The 17,878-nt window shown below is 39.2% G+C and overlaps 1 protein-coding gene across 1 annotated transcript in view; it reads left to right on the top strand.

Annotated features, from left to right (window-relative positions):
• DPP10 (dipeptidyl peptidase like 10) overlaps positions 1–17,878 on the top strand; it is a 543,420-nt gene that overhangs the window by 53,667 nt on the left and 471,875 nt on the right. The gene's annotated exons all lie outside the window — the stretch shown is intronic.

The following is a 17,878-nucleotide window of genomic DNA, read 5'->3' as shown; positions in this document are numbered from 1 at the left end:
GGAGCCGTTTCCACAGCCCCCCCCAGGTTATCTCCGCATACATGGCGATCAGTAAGCGTCTGCCGAGGTGGAGCTGAGTTGAATGACAGCTCCCTGCATCTCACCTTTTGTGTTCTGAAACCGGTTTAGCCAGGTGCTCCCATTCACCCTCCCAAGGGAGTGATGCAGCTGCATTGTGGTAGGTCTTTACAGTAGAAATAGGGTGGTACTGGCATCCATTTGGGGCACCTGTTGTGGGCCATAGCTGTGGTCTGGCTGTGGCCCTGAGCACCCATCAGCAAGCCTGATGGGTGTCTTTGGGGTGCCCCGGGAGTGTGTCAGCCTGCCTACTTGGTGCTGTAACCCCAACTTGGTGAGCTGGGCGGGGGCAATGGGATTCTCTCAAAAATGCACTCCCAGCCCAAGCTAAAACTTTAGTGTAGACTAACCCAGTAGCTGTAACAAAGAAAGCTTGTCTTTATGACCTCTTGGGTTTTTTTGGTTTGGTTTTTTTTGGCTCTCCCCACCCTTTGCATCCCTGTTGTGACTGGGACTCTGGCCTTAGCAGTGGGTCTAGAAAATCAGGGCAAGGAAATAACATTTTTGTTTCAGCACTTTGTGAATCCCTTTGTGTTTGTGTGGATCAGTGGATCTAAGCAATTGACTAATGGCTTGCTGATGTATACAAACATAGATGTATACAAACATAACTTGTATATATGTGTCTATATGGAATATAGATATATTTGGGAAATTAATTTAAAATACTATTGCGGCAAATATTTACCAAAATATCTCCTTTATTAAAAAGTATTGTTTTAGTTGAATTTAAAATAAATCGAGTCCAAATTAGATTCAATAAATATTTATTGAGGTAGGAAGGCAAAAGCAGCGCTGGGCGGCCGGGGAGTCGCAGCTCCACCAAAGGCTCGCAAATTCAAGCAAGCTGAGCAGCTCTTTTTATCTTCACGGAGGTTGGTTTCGACATCTTCGGCACGCCCCTCTGTAGCTTCTTGCCTGAGGTAGTTTAGATAAAATGTTGGTCACAGAATCAGCTTAAAACAATACATTCTGATAACATTGTGGTTAAGCTTTTTGTCAAACAGGAGATCCCATGTTGATGTAGCAAGATAACATTGTGGACATGTCTCTTCTGGTTAAACAGGGAGTTCTCAAGACTGCCACAATGGGTTCGTTCCTCTTGCTTAACTTGTTCGATCAGCAAATCACCTTTAGTTACTTATTACAGTATTAATATAATGAAATATATTATTTAAATGTATGATCATTGCTTTTACAAGATGAACCACTATAAAAATATATATTCCAATAATTTGTTGAATTCTTAGAAAGTAAATTGACTAAAAAGGCCTTGGGCAATAATAAAGATGATTACTGAATTCTTGTAATTAATTTTTAATTGTACAAAAAATTAATATCTGATCATTTGCTGTATTATGCTGGGGGATTAGTGCTGTACAGCAAAGTAAAGGAATTTGATGTCAGTTTTGGATGATGTCCTGCACAAGCACTTCTAATGCAGTTCTTATAATTGATTCTGCTTTCTTAAACTCATTCCTATACTTCAGTAACAGGAGTTTGGAAAGAAATTCTACAGCAGGTTGTATACTGTACTTCATGTACAAACTTTATTTCAGGTCATAATAGGCCAGAAATGTCTTGCCTGAAGGGGGGGAAGCCATAGGAAGATGCATGTTTTAATTGAAAGAATTAATGTCAGAAAATCAGAAATCTCTATCCCAGTGTCTTTCATATAGGTTCAGGTGCTGGCATCCTCCCTACAGGAAAGCTGCTGCTTTGTATAGAACTACTGATGGGGTACCTGGGGAAAGGAGCTTGCTCTTATGCTTTTTTTTTTTTTAAACCACTTTGTTGGCTTAATAAGCAAGCTACTAAAATGTTAGATAAAGGACTGTCATTAACAGTGAATATATACCTCAAGGGAAATAGGAGGTCAAATGAATGAGGCCTGAATCTAAGACAGTGAGCAAAGTTTAATAAATGTCTGATAGACCCAAAAAGAGATTCCTTGCTTCCACAGTGAGAAGAGGGCAGGGAGGTTTGGCTGCCATGTTTGGGAGTGATTGTAGCCCTACAGTCTGGCTTGCTGTGTGGCACGGTTATGTACCTCTACCTCTGCTATTCAGGTGCACGCATTCTTCCTCAGTGAATTTTCTTGTAGAAGCACATACGCCAAAGTATATGCATGCTAGATTTTTGCTAGGCTTGGTGATTTTTGGGATAAGTCTCTCTTCAGGTGAGAATGGCGTGATCACGGTCAGCTGTGGAGGAACACAGAAAGAATTGTTTCTTATATAGTAATAAGAATAAAATAATAGCTACTGTTTCTCAAAGGTATAAAATATCTTTACTTGGCTATTGAGATTCTGCTTACCCTTTCACTTGTCTGTCTGTTAGATACTTAACACGTATCCTCAGAAGTAAATGGTTATCTAAAAATAATGTGAAAACAATCTGTTAACTGTGATACTTCACTGTTACAACTTCATTGGACTAAACTTGCATTTACGAGTTTGATGTACTTTGGACATACATAAAACTTTACACTGTTTCCTCAGCTTGCTGTAAATCTGGGCAGGATTTGGCATCATGTACCTCTATGTTCCAAACAATTTTAAAATCTCTCTCACACCTCCTTTTTGTCAGTGAGCTTTGGTAGTTTCTGCAGTCTTGTGACAAAACAGAGTGGGAAAAGTGTTGGGCAGAGGCAGCTGTCTCTCTGCACTCCTACCATATTCCCAGTCCCTTTGCAGTCGTGGAAAAGGATGGGATGAAGACGGTACTCACAGGCATGTATGGTCAGAGGAGCGGGAGTAACTTTACCAGTATGAACTCTTCCTGGTAGACAGTCATGCCTGCTCTGACCCTCTTTGCTGTTATCCCTCTACCTGTTTCTCCTGCACTTCCCCAAGTAGAAATCCAGTCCGATCAAGACCAACCTGTTCCATAGACCTTTATTTCAGATACTGCCAGGTGGCTCAATCTTGTCCATATTTATCCAGATAATTTGTTTTCCTTATGTGCAATTTGACTGGTCAGAAAAATGTGTGCTGTTCAGAAAGGGCGTCTTTATGCACACTTTGGCACCTGTTGTACACAATGACAAATGCTCTGTGGACATCATTCCAATAGGCAACAACAGAGAATCAAGACAGTAGGAAATTTGGTTTAACATTTTAGCTGATCTAAGATGTAACTGTATGACTCAAGTAATGTTAGGCCAGAAGTGACTAATCCACTAAGGCATTTATGATGATTTTATGTTGAGGAGATGTTGAAGGGTAGGTACTGATAAAGGAAATGTATGCTTCTGTATTTTCAGCTAATAGGGTCCATTTAGATGGATTTGTTTGTGAAATGCAAGGTTTTCCCTTTTAAATATTACTTTAACTAAATTGCTTGTGGTAACACAGGAATGAAAAATTATATTCGTTACCCACGCTTAAGAGTCAGATAACATTTAATAATTTTAAATTGCCGGTAAGTTTATACTGTCTTGAATTGTAAGGATATGAGATTAAAATAATCTCCTATAATGACAGAAGATAGTTTAACATTTATAGGGTTTCAATCACTCTGCCATATGAGGAAAGTGCATTTTATCTATTTGATTTTTTTTAAAAAATTTGATGTGATGGAGTTTGGTTCTGCTGATTCATTTTGGTTCTCATGTTTCACATGGAGAGAATCACCATGATAAATTGATATATTACGGATTTGATGAATGGCTACTTCCTATTCTGTATAATTATCAGGCAATAGTTTCAATGAAAGATGCTGGGAAATGAAACTTTTCACTTCAGATAACCATCCACCCTGTCTGGCAAGAAAAATGGATCTTTATTTTCGACATATTACTGTGGATCAAGGCCAATAGAGGAGGGCAACTGTTTGTAATCTGTGAAGGAATAGGGTGGATTTGAAAGTGTTTCGTGGTTTAACCCCAGCTGGCAACTAGAACCACACAGATGCTTCCTCACTCCCCCTGGTTGGGATGGGGGTGAGAATCAGAAGAGTAAAAGTAAGAAAACTCATGCATTGAGATAAAGACAATTTACAGAATCACAGAATGGTTCGGCTTGGAAGGGACCTTAAAGATCATCTAGTTCCATCCCCCCTGCCCGGGGCAGGGACACCTCCCAGAAGCCCCATCCAGCCTGGCCTTGAACATTGCCAGGGATGGGGCACTGAGAACTTCCCTGGGCAACCTGTTCAGTGCCTCACCATCCTTACAGTAAAGAATTTCTTCCTGATATCCAATCTAAATCTCCCCTCTTTCAGTTTGAGGCCGTTACCCCGTGTCCTATCATTACACTCCCATTTACACATAGGTAAAGCAAAAGCCACATACTTAAGCAAAACAAGGAATTCATTCACTGCTTCCCATCAGCAGGCAGGTGTGCAGCATCTCCAGGGAAGGAGGGCTTTGTCATGTGTAGCAGTTATTTGGGAAGACAAATGACATAAACTTCGAATGTCATCCCCTCCTTCCTTCTTCCCCCAGCTTTATATACTGAGCATGGAATAGCCTTTTGGCCAGTTGGGGTCAGCTGTCCAGGCTGTGTCTCCTCCCAACTTCTTGTGTACCCCCAGCCTACTCGCTGTCAGGGGTGGTGTGAGGACCAGAAAAGGCCTTGACTGCTCAGCAACAACTGAAACCAGTGTTGTTATCAACAGCATTCTCATCCCAAATCCAAAGCATAGCACTATACTAGCTGCTAGTAAGAAAGTCAGCTCTATCCCAGCCAAAACCATGACAAAATGCCTGTCTAGATGAAGTTGTGAAAGGAATTCTGATGAAAAATAAATGTTCATGCGGTGTTGAGAAACCTGATTATTTAAGAAAGCTGGTTTTAATTCATACCTGGCAGAGAAAGGATTAACCATTTATAAGAGTCACCCAAATGTAGTGGTAGCCGTTACCTCTTATCTATATGGTCAAAAATGTATCTCATCCATCAAGAAGTGGAGTAGGCTCTTAGAGGGATGCGAAAGGGACTCTGCGTGTCTTTCAGAGGGGCTCTTGACAGCCTGTGGTTCTGATGAATAAAGCATCTCCATACAATCTCACAGTGCTCACAGAAGTTGCTCTGATGCTACTTTTAGGGTCGTTTGATCCAAGCATACCATCTGCACATTCTGGAAGAGCACGTACATTGTTTTTCCAGATTTTGAGAGATGGTTGTGGGGAAACATGGTGCAAGTGGAGCAAATAGAAATACCAGGACTCAGTGCGATCTGTAAATGGAACTCAGCCACTACATTTGTGTTTGTATTGGTCAGATTTGTAAGTGCTTAGATAACAATGGATGTACTTTGGAGAACATGACTGTTCTTAGAGACATTTTGGTCTTATTATTGTAGTGGGTTGTATGCAAATAGCAGATCTAATAGTAGCATGTGAACTGAGTTTACTGTGAATGGAAGTAGGATAAGAGATTGTTATATTCAGATGAAGCCGATGATAACATTAAGATGTTTGTTTCTAATGACTCCGAGTCTCAAGGACCATTTCCTCTGTTAGCAAAAAGCAAAATTTGTCATCTTCAATGAGAAAAATTCTGAAGTGTCAACAAATGTTCATGAGGATTAATTCACGAAGAATAAAATTAATATTTTGTCTTAGATTACTTCAGAAAGTCATCTATGATTTTAGTATTTTTAGCTTCCTGTTTCTAATTTTCAGTTTGTTTCTAAAAAGACTTGCGTTGTAATGTCAGTTGGTTATATTGTATTAAAAGCAGGAGAAATAGCAGACCAGGTAACAGCTTTGCCAGTGTTTACTTCACCTCTTGTTATAAATCCTGTTAGAATTATAAGCAGTTTGCCTTTTGCAATGTTTTAGGGAAAAGTTCTTTTCTGTGGAATTGTGCCAAGGCTTACAAGAACTGATGTTCACCTTTCCTACGTTAAGAACCATTACAAAAGATAGATAAAATATTCAATTTGTATGAAAGCGTTTCTTTTCAAATGCTATCTTATGACTTAAGATATGGCAATGTTCTGTATTATAAAAATAATTTTTGGGAAATGTATTCATCTATCAATTTGTGAGGACTGAGGTAAGTTCTGTGAGCTCCACCAATTTTGCTATGGTGAATGGGAACAGGCTCTGTGTCTTCAGCATTATCTAGTCATTTCCCCATAGATCTTCATTTTAAACTACCTCTAGATTTTAATGCAGTTTAAATAATAATAATAATTTTTGTCTTTTTAATTTGTCTCCTTGTTCTTTTAAAGCTTATTTAGAGCAAATCCAGTAGAACAAAACCCACTTTTTTCTTTTCAATTTTTCTTAGCCTTATGAGAGCAACCATGGTGGGGGGGATATTTCTTCTTTTCAACTTGCCTTTTCATTCTTTTAAAGCTTGAATGTACAAAAATCTAGAAAATCATGTATGCTTTATAGTATTCTACTTGCTTAAAGGACCACCCATTCTGTGGGGTGTACATATACATAAGCAGACAGAGAAGAGTGGTGAAAAGTATGTAAGATTGCATGTGAAAGTTATCTAAAATGTGTTTTTCATAGTGACTGATATTTAGAAACATCAAAAAAATCTTTACTCCTAAGTTCTGTTGACTTAGATGAAAGTTTTATGCGTGTGAAGGAAGTACGATGGAAGAGCTTACAGTTTATCAGCAATAGATGTCCAAGAAAAACCCAGAATCAGAGTAACTATTTGTAATCATATTTGTCTAGCAGTCCCCATATCTGGGCTATAGAGATCACTGAGCAAGTATTTCCCTTCGCAGTGACAGCACAGAGGCCTGTTCTCCTCAGATTTCATAGCCTGAGGATGAGATTGTATGTTGATTTCCAAATCTGTAGTAAAGAGTGAACCTAAGATGCAGCCTTTCAGCAGGAGCATTTCCTCTGTTCCTTCCTACAAAAGGTACAAAACTTGTTGCCACATTTGGTTGAGACTACTCATATAGGTCCAAATCATGTTGGGGTAAGGACAAAAAGACTGATGGACATCACAGGCACCACGTCCCTGTGCAGAACTTAAGAGCAGATTGAAAATCAGGTCTATACTTTTATTTTAAGAATAGATGGAACAGGAAACTCCACACTGAAATGTTAAAAAGGAGTTATTACCTTATGGTGTGATGTTTCAGTAAACTGAAATTTGGGGATTATTCTATTACAGAAGAAAAATAAAGAACAATCGACTACAATATCTACTATGGTAGAGATATAGTACTGCATTAAGGATATAATGCAGTACTTAAGGATATAATAACATGGAATTACAAAAAAGTATTTACAGTTATCATGAAACCAATTCTCTTAATACGAGGATTTGGTTACAATTCAGTTTGAGTAAACTAAATGAGGCATATAATATTTTACCATGGTAGTACAAAATACATATTAGGACAAGAGTGAGTTTATTTCTGTTTGTGTAATTGTTACAATTTTTTTGAAAAAAACATAACTACTCTATCCTCTTTATATAGAGTGGTGTATTTGCCATATAAATTGCCATGCAGAACATGTTATTGTGATGTGTGTTTTCATGAAAAAGAATAGAAAAGAGTTTTTTCAACTTGAAGCTATCATTGTATTTCTTTTGTAATGAACAATAAATGTTCTCTAACTCAGTTTGAACAAAAACTGAGTTGTGACTACTTATCTTGAAGTTCTTGTCAGTATTAATTTATATTTTTTAAAGGAATTCAATTATGTGGGACTCTTGTTTTCAGGGAACATATTGGTAGATTATTTTACTCACAGAAGTATACACTTATTTTCACGTTCTGTGGATTTTGAGGAAACGAAGCAACAAACCACAATGATGAAGAAAGAGAAAGGGGTATACTGGCAATATGATCAGAAATATCTCACTTGCTGCATACTGAGGAGCATATTTTCGGCAGTCTTTGTAGAAAGAGGATTTAAAGGGTAACAATTATGCGTGTTTTCAAATGTAAATTAATGTCACTGTCTTCGTAGACTCTGATGCTGCTTTCTCAAGTCACACGCTTTTTTGGAACCCCACAGATTGTGGGCCTCACTTAACATAAATCAGTTCACCACAATTTGGATATTAAAGGTCTGAAATTGCAGCTCTGCCTCAATGGTTCTTTTGCTTCATTCTATGGTTTGTATCATACTCTTAATATTCTGTTTATTAATAGAACAGCTGCTTATTCTGTAGGGTTTCTCTGGAAGAGTGCACTGGCCACCTTTCTCCACTAGGGTGTACAAACAGCCTGTGCAACTCCAGGCGAGGGGATAAACATGATCTTGATTCTGCATAAATTTCAATAGTAACAAGCCAGCCCAAATTAATCATTATTCTCTAAAACAAGCAAGCAGATGGAAAGATGTTGATTTCTGAAGCAGAAATTGCTCAAACAAAATCTAGAAAACATTGCATTTCAGAGTAAATAAAAAACATATATGTCAGTTTCTAAAGCCCCTGGAAACTTGACATATTGTAAATGTTACCATGCATTTCAGATCTCTTGAAAGCTGCCATCTATTATGGTGAAATTAAAGGACCGTTATGGCAAGATTAAAGGACTGAGTATCATTTGAGAAAACTGTATATAAATCTAGTTTGAGTGGATCCCTCAAACATCTTGAGTAGGATACTTAAAAGGTAGATATCTATCTATATGTATAGGAGTACCAATCTTTATTCCTCTACTGGAGTTAACCTGAATATTTTAATGATAAATAAGATAAGAACCATAGCTGGAATGTGTAAAAGCAAAGTCCTCACAAGTGACTACAGATTTGATGATGTGATTCCGCCCCCCCCCGGCGTAAGTTACCTTTCAAAGGCTTATTTTCCAGAGCATCCTTATTCTACAGTGTGATTTGAACCACTATTTGCTTTAGGATCTACTAGTGAAATAGTAACCCACTGCATGCTGAGTTCCTCCTTTCTTCCCAGGGAGGCTGTGTCTTCTAGTTGTCTTCCCCATGTTCTTGCATGTGCTAGCTTTACCGGGGTCTTGTACGCAGTCTGCTTTTGCTGGAAAAACTGATTTGCTGCTCCCATTCAGTGCCCAGATCCTGGCAGGTATGTGCTGTATCTGAAGTGTGACTGCCTTGGGCAGAGAAATTGAGGTGTGTGCTATGAGATATTCAGAAGCAGGAAGTGGAGGGAGGAATCTGGGGCCTGAGCTGATGGGAAAGTGTTGTGCTGGAGTAGAAGGAAAGGGAATGCAAGTGCAACTTAGTGTTGATGAGTTCAGCCTTTTCAGGCCACTCACCTACTTGAATTGAGAAGATGTTTTTGTGCAAAAGACCTGCATTTTCTATGCCCCACACTCAGACCCTACTGTTCGTGTGTTTTGTTGTTGTCCCCTTCTCCCCCCCGCCTCCTGATTTAGCATTTTATGCATCTAGACTGAGAACTTTAATGAATTAAGGATATCTCTCTTTCCTGTTGCATGGCCTAATTTAGCACATTCAAATTCAACACCAGTGTGTGGCCCAAACACTTGAAAGCTATTTAGAAGCAAGAATACTGAAACAAAATACATCTGCTTTTTCTGTCAGAAAATTTGTAATTAGTCACAGGGAGGCACTTGAACGTCTTCAGGATTTGAGGAGGAACGGGAGTTCAGAGTGCAGTGTAAGGGTTGTGCTTGCACATTTTGTGGAATTCATTATCAGCTCAAAATGAGCTGATAACTGATATTTCAGCTGAAAAATGAAGTTAAGGGGATGCAAAAGGCATAAATAAAACTATGGGAAATGCCAGTTTGCACTGTTCTGTTGCTCAGCTGAAAGGAATAGCTTGCGCTTACTTGGAGCAGCTTGGGTGAGCAGGAACTAGTTAAATAATGTGATGGAGAAGTCAGGAAAGAAGTGCAATAGTCATTCTCAAACTTTAAAGCTTTTCTCATTTTGGGAGACATTTTGGAAAGGTGCTTGGAGAGGACAGAAGATGAAGTATCATATTTTATTTGAATCCAGGTATTACATTTTCAGAGCAGATGTACCTTCATTACGTGTACAGCTGGGGCTATTAGGAAACAGCACAGCGGCTAGGCTGTGCTGACGAGGCTGGTAATAATTTGAAATGGAAGGGAGTGCAGGTGAAAGTGAACTATTGGGCTCCATTCCAGCCTCTGGCTGAGCAGCTGAGATGCTGCAGATTTTTATATATTATTGAAACAAATTTATTGTATCTTAATAGTTTTTTTTCAACTTCAGCATGACAAGGATTTTTTCCTCAGCCAAGGAAGAATGTGTGTGTGTCAGGAGGGGTTGTAGCCCAGGATCAGGGTGGACAGTGCTCCTCCAGCAATGATGAGTACGTACCTGGTGGGTGGAATGAAACCTGTTTAAACACGGCACGTCACACGCTCTGCGCAGCCTTCCTCATTGCTTAGCCCTGCTAAGACAGTGGTTCCGCTTCTGCGGCAGCGTGTCTGGTTGCTGTAGTAGAAACGTGCTCTCAGATACCAAGCACAGCTTAACAAACAGCGATGCATATATTGCTTCATGTTATGTTGGATGATTGTGGGTTCAGTTTGCCATCGGAAGGCTGGCCCACAATGTTATGAGTCCTTTCTGACTCTCCCTGTCATAGCTGTGCTGGGGAGAGGTAGCAACGGAGGGCTGGCACTGCCCCGTCTCCCTGGGACAGGGCATGGCTGGCTGCTGAGCCTCTGTCAAAGGCAGGAGTAATAGCTGTTAAGCTGGAAAACATTAAGTGTATTGTAGAGAATGGAGGAAACAAGACTCCTAAGAGGAGAGATGCACAGCACAGGTTTGTGCAGCTAACGGAAACACTACCTTTTTTCTAAGGGAAAAGGAAAGATGTAATAAAAACCCTGTTAATTTAGTTATAGATGCTCAGAGTGTTAATATTTGTAGTTTAACTCTTCATCTAAAAGCTCAGATACAATGTCATAAAAGTAGAGAACATGTTGAAAAAATAAATCTTGAATTCTTTATGCTAAAATGTATAGCTGAATAGTCTGATTTCTGACGTGGGTCACAGCAAATTGTTTTACACAGCTATATGGAAGATACATGGGGTTTGGAGAAACGGGTAACTTGCTTGTGTGTGGATCCATGTTAGGAACAGTAAAGGGAAATAAAACACCTGTGATACCAAGGTGGTTTTCTCACCCCTTTCTGATCCATCTTTATGACTTCAGGTGCTTCTGTGCTTTTGCAGTGCATTATGAGAAATGAAACATGAAAGACAGTCTGGGATAAATTTGGGGTAAGATCAAAGCCTCTATTTTTTCAGTAATACTTTATTTTCCAAAATGCCATTTAGACAAGAATAGACTGAAGCTTCCCTTTAATGAAAATATAAAATAAGATGTAGTCATGATAAAATATTGAAATAAAATCTACGCTGCGCTTCTTCCTCAAGATAATATTTCCAAATGCTACTAACAAATACAGTTTATTAAATTACAACTGAAGATTAAGGCAGCTGTCTGTAGTGCACTCTGCTTGTGAATGCTTGAGTGCACATATAACGATGTGGTTTTCAACAGGACACTAGTTGTTTTGCCACATTCTTCTCTTTTGAAATGTGTTCATATGCCATGTTTAATGTGTCAGGATAATGTGGTTTTAGTCAATACTCTCCATCTATGACTATCATAGTTGACATTGGTAAGAAAATGTCAGCTGCTTAGAAGTAATGCACTTGAAGCCAAAGATGGCTGGGCCTGTTGCTGCAAATCTTGAGGAGTGAGGTTGAGATGGTCCAGATTCAAGTCACAAGTCCTTTGAGTTAGCTGAAAATGAGTATCTGGGTATTCAAACACCACTAAATCTGAGCAAGTGACATCACCCTTTTATGTGCTAGCACCTACAGAAACTGGTGGTCCTGGCTCTGCTGTTCTAACATCCTGTTTGTGTTTTACCATTGCATTTCTTGCAATAGTGGAACATAACATTGGTTTTGCATATATACATGTGATTTATCTGCATAAGACAGGCAGACGACTCATTCTCGGAGGCTGATTTTTCTGGTGCCTGTTGGGTACCCACAGTATCACTTGCAAGAAGCTTCTCAATATCATGCAGTAGTAAGAATTAGAAATGGGAAAAACTTAATGTGAAACCTAGTCCACTTATCTGAAAGCTGAATCCTCGTTCTCTTTCGTACTAGTTTATCTTATATTAATGTCTATGTGAGTGATAAGGCAGGTATGTTTGGATGGTGAGGGGATTTCTTCACTTAGTTTCTGGTCATTATTGTCTCTACTGTTCTGGTGTAATGAGTAGTTCTGTTGTGATCTGGTCAACTCCAGCCTATTGCTGATGTTCTGCTCTTTCCTCAAGAGACTTTACCTATTGCACTCATTGCTGTCAGCATGGCATGGTGGCGGGATGGAAGAGAAATTCTGGTTCTTAAAATTAGTCTGTATTAAAAATTAGGCTTGAGAATTTGCAACTTGCAGGATGCTTTATTTACAGTACAATAGAAATAATTATAAATAATGTGAAATGCTTCCACATAGGATTATATGAGTACTTTTACTCTATATTGTGTAAGTGTCTCTACCTTCTTAGCAGTAGATAATGGATTAGAAAGGTAAGAATATTTCTTGGAGAATTAAAGGTACCAACTTGACCTCAGCAGAAAAACAAAGATTTCTTTTATGCCATCAATTTCTTCTCTTAAAATGTCTTCCATTATTTCTACTTTTGTAATGTCTTTCAGAGGGATGAAGAACTGCTGTCAGTTACTCATTAAGTAGGGACAATTTAGCTTAAATTATAGGTATTTCTTGTTTAAATTTGTTTAATTCTTTTAATTTAATTTGTTAAAATCTTTTTAAATTAAAAAAATCTTTAATTAAAATTTAGGAAAAGTAGAAGGGTGGGTCTCAGCTTCCATTTGTGTCACTGATATGAGTATAGCTCTAATGTGCAATTGGAAGCAAACTAATCCTTTTGCAATGCTGTTCTAACCAAAACTACTTTTTTAATTGTGGCTTGTAGGCACTAAATTTATTTTAAAATGTACAAAGACACATTTAAACATGTAATAAATGTCAAAATAAGTGTTTGTAAAATATTTTTAAATGTTAATGTAATAAATGTCAAAATAAGTGTTTGTAATTTACTTTAAGAAGCACTATTTTAACATTTAAAAATATTTTAATGTAGTGAACTGTAGAAGTATTAATCTCTTGCCATATAAAGATTGTTTTGAAATAGTATCGTCTAAAACACATAGCATTTGCTTTTTCCTGAAGTTATGTTGGTAGGTGATAATTGCATAGCTGTTTTAACAAAAAATTTCTGTCTTATGACTTGGACTATAAACCTGAAGACATATATGGGATGCACTTAGCTTTTGAACCCATTCAGATGTATCCATTGCCCCACTACATGGGGAAAATGATCCACATTATACCTTTTTAAGCAAAATCACTTTTTCCCTGATGTAAATCTTCTATATATATTGAGTAATTTTTAGGGTAGTAAACAGCATGGTGGAAGCTGTTGTCTTCCTTTACGTAATGTTATGGCAGTGTGTGAACAGCTTGGTGTTGAGATGGCTCTGTGCTAACAATGGAAATAAAAGGAAATAGGAACTGAAGAGAAGCATTTCTGACTGATTGCAGGTACAGTTCCTTCTGCATTCATTCTCTCTTGTCCAGTCATGCTTTACCTCGTTCAGAGCTTATAAACTCTTGGGGGAAAAGACCATCTGCCTCTTCTGAATTTGGAAAGTACTTAACGCAACAAGGTCTTCGGGTAAATAATGGATACCTTCTCCCTTCTCAAGCTTTCTTGTCACCCTTGTTTGCATGAGGTGGTTCAGCTGGCTGTGCAGAAGATGGACTTCAGTCACGTGGGAGAGAAGTAACTGAACTCTAGCATTTGGAGGTAGGTTCCAGGTTGCAGCACTGCAAGAGGCTGACTCTGGGACCTGAAGAAAGCATGGCCAATGTCAGACACGCCGCCTGAACTTGCTTATGCGCTCATTTAGCCATGGATACCAATATGAGACCAGAATTTAAGTCTGGTCTTGCACTCTCAGGAGGTATTTTTAGGTGCTTCTGCAGTGATTTTCTTTTTTTCCCCTCTTGTTCATGTTTATAGTAATTCCTTAGATAAATTTATGTGCTTTATTTTAAATGTTAACTGCAACTTATTCAGCACATAAACTGCAAATGAAATCCTGGAGAATTTTAAAAATCCACATCTTCGATATTGCGGGTCACACTGGTGGGTGAATCATGAGAAGGGTCTTTGAAGTGGAGGATGGGTTTAACAAAGAAGTCCTGTTACTTTCTGGGAACTGAAAGTATGTGTCACTTGGGCCACAGGATTTTATAACAGCAAGCACAGCAAGGATGCTGCACAATAAAAGATGCTACACACTCAGAATTAATTCAGTCAGCAGAGAGGAAGGATTTTCTTCTCGTCAGTCACTCTTAGTAACTACAATAGAGAGGAAAAGAAATATGGTCTGAAGGTTAAAATTCTGTCTGGTGATCTGGATTCAGGCCTCTACCTTGAGTGACACTGAAGTAAAGTTTTGTCTTGTTTGTCTCTGCTCTAGGAGACCAGAGAAGTGACTAATATGTGTGAATAGTGAAGGGAAAAGTGTGAATTAGGGGTCTTAAAGATTTAGATTTAATATGCTATCTTGAAAGACCCTTTCTCTGTAGCTCTTCAGTGAGTGCTATAAGCATTGTTCATTAGACTAATATGTGCCTAAACTGTAAGGCAGTTACATTTCTTGGTTTTTAGCATCATGGGAATTCTTGATTATATATTCTAGTCATATTAGGAGCAAGTGAGAATTTTTACATATTTGTACTCTTTAAGATCTTTCAAAGATGTGGAAAATTCAGCACTTGTGGAGTTTGCCTAGAAATTCTTGTAAACAAGGATTATACCTCCACTTCTGGAAAGTGCCGTTAACTACATATTCATAATATTCACAGATTCTCAAATCACCTGTAAACCTTAGTTTAAACGGCCTTTTTCATCAGGAATCTTATCTGTTTGTGGAATGAGCTGTCTCAAAGGCCATATTTATTGCCCTACTTTTCCCTTCTGCCTGCTGCTTTTTCCTGCACAAACAATTTGTATCCAAATTACCACCTAGCCATAAGGATGAGGCAGTGGACCATAAACAGCCTTTGTAGCATGTTTCCCTTCATTGATAAGGTAACGCTAAAATATTTAGCATTACAAGATACCAAAGTGATCAGGTTTCCATTTCTGTTTCTCAAGCACTGGTCTCCACAAAACTAAGGTTTAGGTTTTTTTGCTGGCAGCCTAAAGGTACCTCTGCCTAAGCTGTTATGGATGGCTTTAAGAGGTTTGTACTATTCTGTACCTAGGTTGCTTGACCCTTTTACAATGTCTGGTTGGTCTCCTATTAGGAGACTGTGTTTTTTCTTAATTAAGATGGTTTCCTGATTGTGGTGGGCTGACCCTGGCTTGACACCAGGTGCCCATCAAAGCTGCTTTCATTCCCCTCCTCAGCTGGACAGGGGAGAAGAAAGTATGATGAAAGGCTTGTGGGTTGAGATAAGGACAGGGGGAAGTCATTCACCAATTACTGTTATGGGCAAACCAGACTTGATTTGGGGAAGTTAGTTTAATTTATTACCAATCAAAATCAGAGTAGGGTAATGAGAAAATAAAAATGAAATCTTAAAACACCTTTCCCCCATCCCTCTCTTCTTCCTGGGTTTAACTTTATTCCTGACTTTCTGTACCCCCCTCAGTGGCATAGGGTGACAGGGAGTGGTGTTGTGGTAAGTTCATCCCCTGTTGTCTCTGCAGTTCCTTCCTCCTCAGGGGGAGAACTCCTCACGCTCTTTCTCTGCTCCAGTGTGGGGTCCCTCCCATGGAAGACAGTTCTCCATGAACTTCTCCAACTTGAGTCCTTCCATGGGGTGCAGTTCTTCACAAACTGCTCCAGTGTGGGTCCCTTCCATGAGGTGCAGTCCTTCAGGAACAGATGGCTCTGATCCCCCACAGGGTCACAAGTCCTGCCAGCAAAGCTGCTCCAGCCTGGTCTCTTCTCTCTCCATGGGTTCATGGGTCCCACCAGGAGCCTGCTCCAGTGTGGGCTTCCCATGGGGTCACAACTTCCTTTGGGCATCCACCTGCTGTAGCGTGGGATCCTCCACAGACTGCGGGTGGATATTTGCTCCACCATTAACCTCCATGGGCTGCAATGATGTGAAATTGCAGTATTTTCAAGACAGTAGAAACTGAGGCAGCATGTCTGTTTACTGAACTGAATGTCACACAAAAAAATTGTTTGGGACATCTCTGGTTAGGGCTCTGGTTTTGGTTTTGTTTTGTGGTTTGGTTTTTTTTTGTGTGGTCTAAAAGCTATTCCTGAGTATCAGCACTTGTTAGTACTCGCTAGTCTCAGAAGACGATGGTTCAACCAAATGATTGAAATTTTGGAAGAGGTAGTAGGGGCTCTCTTGTTAAGACAGAAAGTAGATAAAATACTTCCAGAGTTCACAGACTGTATAAGCTGTCACAGATCTACAAAGCATCTGAGAGGAACTTACAGGTTGTGAATGTAGTGCGTGACTGGGAAGAAATTAGAATCTTGGAAAAATAGTGTTTAAAAAAACCAGACAAACCCCCTCATTTGACTAGCCCATATCCACGGGCACAGCACAGTCTGGATTCACCTCCCCAAACCTGGGGTGACTGTGTGAGGATGCTCAGCTTTCCTGCGTGTTTCATACCCAGAGACCCACGGCTGAATTTTTCTCTAAAGCGCATTGTTCTCTCTGTGGGAAGAAACCATAAGCAATTTTCTTCCTAATTCAGTTGCTTTAGAGATGAAATTGTATTTGAGACGCAAATACAGGAGAAGTCTGGGCCTTGCTGTCCCATAGTGGTAAAAGGCCATCAGCAAAATGCCCTCCAAAACCAGCCTTTTCCCCAATGGTGTTGTCAGGAAGTGACTTACAGCTTATTAAGGCTCTGCATCATCCAGTTCCCAAATGGGTGCCTGCACTAATGGCAGTGGTGCCTTTCTGCTTCCTTGTGCTGGCTGAAATGGCTCACGTGCCTGCTCCCCATGCCCAACAGCCACCTGTCCCGACTGGTCTTGGGAACAGCTGTAGCTCCGGTGTACAGATGGGTTATACTTCCAGAAGAAATCTCTCCAAAAGTATTTGCTGCCTAATTGTGCCTATGTTGTATTATTTTGGGCTGGGAATGACCACAGACTATTTTGCTGTAACTGTGGTAGAATTTATTGAAAAATACCTTTTGGCTTCAGTGTTGCCTCTCTCAGTGAGAACTGGACGGTCTTGTGGATTTATTTACACGTGATAAGCCTTTTGTCCTGTTATTTAACTTATTCTCTGACTTGAAAGAACAGATGTTGAAGTATAGGTCTACTTTTATCTCAAAGTATCTCAAAGGAATATGTTCTTTAATTCATCAGTGAAGAGGCTTAATAAACTGCCAGTGATCGGAATCTAATTGAATTTGCTCAATTAGAAAAGAAAATTGAATGGGTTTTAAAAAAAAAAATTGGGAATATAATACTGAAAAATTAAGCTTTCAGAAATAGATTTTAATCTAGACACCAAAGAACATTTTTATCATCTTCCCATTATTACTTAAAATGGATTACACAAATAATCTGAATGCGAAAAGCCTGGTGCTCTGGTCCGTGGCTACAAGAAGGGCGCAGCAGGGACAGACAGCAGGTGGGTCCATTATGTGTGTGGCTCATGTTGAACTGCACAAGTTGCAGTTGTTGCTAAAGTTATTCTTGATCATTGTACCTCTGTGCAAAGTGCCTTTTTATTTTTTTTTATGCTCCCACCTGTCATGAATGGTAGGAATGGACTGGTAGTATTATGCTAGATAGAATCTGTTATGAAGTTCTCCGTTAATATGTAT

This window comes from Larus michahellis, chromosome 7 (assembly GCF_964199755.1).
Source record: "Larus michahellis chromosome 7, bLarMic1.1, whole genome shotgun sequence".
In the NCBI taxonomy this organism is placed as follows: domain Eukaryota; kingdom Metazoa; phylum Chordata; class Aves; order Charadriiformes; family Laridae; genus Larus; species Larus michahellis.
Note: the sequence above shows the minus strand (reverse complement) of the source record. Positions and strands in the feature narration are given on the sequence as shown.